This window comes from Eschscholzia californica, unplaced genomic scaffold (genome assembly GCF_041429995.1).
Source record: "Eschscholzia californica isolate CP2 unplaced genomic scaffold, dmEscCali1.0.p SCAF_221, whole genome shotgun sequence".
In the NCBI taxonomy this organism is placed as follows: domain Eukaryota; kingdom Viridiplantae; phylum Streptophyta; class Magnoliopsida; order Ranunculales; family Papaveraceae; genus Eschscholzia; species Eschscholzia californica.
This window is the reverse complement of record NW_028238334.1, coordinates 25,001-30,000: the sequence shown is the minus strand read 5'-3', so window position 1 is coordinate 30,000 and position 5,000 is coordinate 25,001.

Here is a 5,000-nt window from a genome sequence, read left to right as displayed (position 1 = left end):
TTCCGGGATGTTAATGAACAAGATGTCCTTCTATTTATCGACAATATTTTCCGTTTCGTCCAAGCGGGGTCCGAAGTATCTGCCTTATTAGGCAGAATGCCTTCTGCTGTGGGTTATCAACCTACCCTTAGTACAGAAATGGGTTCTTTGCAAGAAAGAATTACTTCTACCAAAGAGGGATCCATAACTTCTATTCAAGCAGTTTATGTACCTGCGGACGATTTGACTGACCCTGCCCCCGCTACGACATTTGCACATTTAGATGCTACTACCGTACTATCAAGAGGACTCGCTGCCAAAGGTATCTATCCAGCAGTAGATCCTTTAGATTCAACGTCAACTATGCTCCAACCTCGGATCGTTGGTGAGGAACATTATGAAATTGCGCAAAGAGTTAAGCAAACTTCACAACGTTACAAAGAACTTCAGGATATTATAGCTATCCTTGGGTTGGACGAATTATCCGAAGAGGATCGTTTAACCGTAGCAAGAGCACGAAAAATTGAGCGTTTCTTATCACAACCCTTCTTCGTAGCAGAAGTATTTACCGGTTCTCCAGGGAAATATGTTGGTCTAGCAGAAACAATTAGGGGGTTTCAACTGATCCTTTCCGGAGAATTAGATGGTCTTCCTGAGCAGGCCTTTTATTTGGTAGGTAACATCGATGAAGCTACCGCGAAGGCTATGAACTTAGAAGAGGAGAGCAAATTGAAGAAATGATCTTAAATCTTTGTGTACTAACCCCTAATCGAATTGTTTGGGATTCAGAAGTGAAAGAAATCATTTTATCTACTAATAGTGGCCAAATTGGTGTATTACCAAATCACGCCCCTATTGCTACGGCTGTAGATATAGGTATTTTGAGACTACGTCTTAACGACCAATGGTTAAAAATAGCTCTGATGGGCGGTTTTGCTAGAATAGGCAATAATGAGATCACCATTTTAGTAAATGATGCGGAGAAGGGTAGTGACATTGATCCGCAAGAAGCTCAGCGAACTCTTGAAATAGCGAAAGCTAACTTGAGTCGAGCTGAAGGAAAGAGACAAACAATTGAAGCAAATTTAGCTGTCAGACGAGCCAGGACGCGCGTAGAGGCTATCAATGTAATTTCCTAACTAGTTGGTGCGCCCAAAAAATAAGTTCTGTTTATACACCATATTTGAGTTCTGCCGATTGAATCCAATCAAGTGTAATGGAATTCTGATGTAAGAAAAAAATAAAAATAAATTTACTAGACTACTAGTAAGGGGGGTAGAAAAGAAAAAAAAAGAGGGTGTATATAAAAACTTATTAGATACCAGTGACTCCGGTATCTAATAAGTCCTACCTACTATTGGATTTGAACCAATGACTCCCGCCGTATGAAAGCAATACTCTAACCACTGGGTTAAGTAGGTCATTTATCATCACAAAGAGAAAGAAAAGGGACCCATCATATCGATGGATTATAGATGGAATCTTATTTCTAAGCAATACCAATTCTTGGCAGGAAACAGACCAGAAGCTCTCATGTCGGATCATAGAAGATTCATCTTGACAAGAAATTATTTACATGATAAACTATCTATCACAAGCACAAGGGCTATAGCTCAGTTAGGTAGAGCACCTCGTTTACACGCGCGCCAATGTTTTTTCAGGGGAGTCCATCATGCAATCAACAGAATTGATCTTATTGAGAAATCGATGTCTTACTCCACATATTCCAGGGAACAAGAGAACAATAGCCTGACAAATATTTGGTTCGGTCCCCTTTGGATGCCAATTTAGGCTCCAAATAGAACCCATCGTTGATTTGATAATTGATAAGGTGAATACCCAGTGCATTCAATGCTAGGCATAATGAGTATAAGGACCTCAAACAAATATCTTTTCGTACTATGAACTTTAAGGTGTATGAAGTTTCATATTTGACTCTTTGAGCAGAGCGATAGAGACTTCATTTAACTTAGGTTGATCTAGGCCGGAGGCAGACCTACGTCAAGGCAACTCTTCTTTGAAACACTTTGGTATTGCTTCTGGATCAGAATCAAAATAATGAATTAGAGCACGTGGAGCCATCTCGTTATCTTTCTGTGAAGAAAAAGTATGGCGGACTATCTGATATTTATATCAGGTGATGAAAGAGCCCAATGCAAAAAAAGTGCATGTTGGGTCTTTGAAACAGTTTGAATCATTTCGATAATAATAAGTTTGATCTGTTTTACCGAGAAGGTCTACGGTTCGAGTCCGTATAGCCCTAATTGATTTGATTTTTAATGAATTTAAAATTAACAAAAAATTTGTTTTGTATAGTTTTAATTTCCTCATTCTTGCTTGTTGGTTGTAGCTGTAGTCGGACGGCCGGTTGGTCCATCGAAATAGAATAATTCTTGCATGCTCTGAATGATCCCCGCGAGCGAGCATGAAACTGAAAACAAAAATGCATTTCAATGGACCCAATCGGTATTTTTTAGATCTCGGATAAACAAACCCATTCTTCAATCTTGGTGGGTGAATTACATATGAATTTTTCATGTTTTTCTATCCACGATCAAAGAGTTAGTGATATTCCTTTTCTTTGGTTTTGGTATACCTAATCCAAAGTGAATTTTTGAAGTCAAAATGATGACCCGAGCCCGGCTAAAAACTCCAACCCAAACTAAATCCAATCTGATAGTAAGTCGCACGGATCCAGGACCGACATATTATTTTTCTTGTATTTGTGGAAGAGCCAGAGTTTGAAAAACGAAACTCCTTGGAAAGTTTCATTGTAAACATTGTCAAATGGGTTCATCTTCGTATAACCGGCCTAGCAAAACACAAATCAAGTAATCTTATCTTAAACACAAATCAAGTAGTCTTATCTTTCGGTAAAATATTTATTTTTTTTGTATCCCAATATACCCCAACCCAATTGCCCACCATTCCAATTCTACCAATGCTGACTTTATGCAAGAAGATTGGGGGTCCGTTTGAACTTGTACGAGTTAAGAAGCCCCCGACTCATCGCTTTTTTTGCGGAAGAACAGCCCAACTCATTGTTTTAGAGATACTGAATGGGTCCTAAATCTATTAGTGTTTGCACCTCTGTCTATTTCCATGAGTTATTGGGGGATTTGGGCTGTCGAATCGTTTGATAATGCGGGATTCCATTCGAAGTTTCTTCCGTAGATCATTTATGATTCGGCTGACTCTATCATTGTGATACGCTCCATTGTGTAGGGTTGTTTCAAAATCAATCTTTTTATTGACATGAAACCTAACCCAGTGGTTGGTCTTACTTTCACTAGTTCTGATTACATTTTAAATTAACAAGGATTTCCATTCATTTCGGACCCATTTCAAGTACTAAAGATCGGGGTTTGGAATGATTCTTTCAAGACTTCGAGCTCTAATTTCATAATCCGATTTTTTTGTTTTTTGGGTAGGTGCAGGTCGAGGCAGTAGAGGCTCAAAGCCTGTAATTTGGGGATAGAAACTTATGAATTGTTATATGATATGTTAAGGGTTTCTCGCAATTCAATGCATTGAATCAAATCCATTAAGTCGAGAACAAGGGGAGAGAATCAAATAGGTCAATGCATTCTATTTCCGTATTTAATCAATAGAAGCAATAATCCTCTAACTGGATCTTAATGAAAAGCATATACCAATACAATACCATTTGATTCTCTTATATGAATATTCATAAAATAGATAACATATGTATAGAATTCATTATTATTATTATTTTTATTAATAATATCAATATCTTAACTTAAATCTTAAGAAAAAGTCTATACAGAATTCTATAAAATTCTAAATAACTAATTAAAAATAAAATTTTGAATTCCTTTTTTAGCTTTTTTTAGAGAGAATCTGAAACGAGATAAAAACGAGAAAATTTTTTTGTATAAGAACATGATATGTCTATACCATATCGAAATAGAATTGAAGTAAATGGAAATAGGATTCCACTCGATGAATCTTGAAACAAGACACGACCTACAGCAAAAAAACTGGGTGGTTCAATCAAAATTCATTGGTATTTCGGCTAAAGAGTTATAGATGAATTCACAATTCCGATTCGAATTGACTAATACGGTATATTTTCCACATTCATAGGAGTGCATCTATGTTTCTGCTTCACGAATATGATATTTTCTGGGCATTTCTAATAATATCAAGTCTTATTCCTATTTTGGCATTTCTAATTTCCGGAGTTTTGGCCCCGATTAGCGAAGGGCCAGAGAAACTTTCTAGTTATGAATCGGGTATAGAACCAATGGGCGACGCTTGGTTACAATTCCGAATTCGTTATTATATGTTTGCTCTAGTTTTTGTTGTTTTTGATGTTGAAACGGTTTTTCTTTATCCATGGGCGATGAGTTTCGATGTATTGGGTGTATCTGTATTTATAGAAGCTTTCATTTTCGTGCTTATCCCAATTGTTGGTTCAGTTTATGCATGGCGAAAAGGAGCATTGGAATGGTCTTAGCTCCTGAATATTCAGACAATAAAAAGAAAAAAGAAGAAAAAAATTACATTGAGACAGTTATGAATTCCATTGAGTTTCCGGTACTTGATCGAACAACCCAAAATTCAGTTATTTCAACTACATCAAATGATCTTTCAAATTGGTCAAGACTTTCCAGTTTATGGCCGCTTCTCTATGGTACCAGTTGTTGCTTTATTGAATTTGCTTCATTAATAGGCTCGCGCTTCGACTTTGATCGTTATGGCCTGGTACCAAGATCAAGTCCTAGGCAAGCGGACTTAATTTTAACAGCCGGCACAGTAACAATGAAAATGGCTCCTTCGTTGGTGAGATTATATGAGCAAATGCCTGAACCAAAATATGTCATTGCTATGGGAGCCTGTACTATTACAGGAGGGATGTTCAGTACTGATTCTTATAGTACTGTTCGGGGAGTCGATAAGCTAATTCCTGTGGATGTTTATTTGCCGGGTTGTCCGCCTAAACCGGAGGCAGTTATCGATGCTATAACAAAACTTCGTAAGAAGGTAGCTCGAGAGAT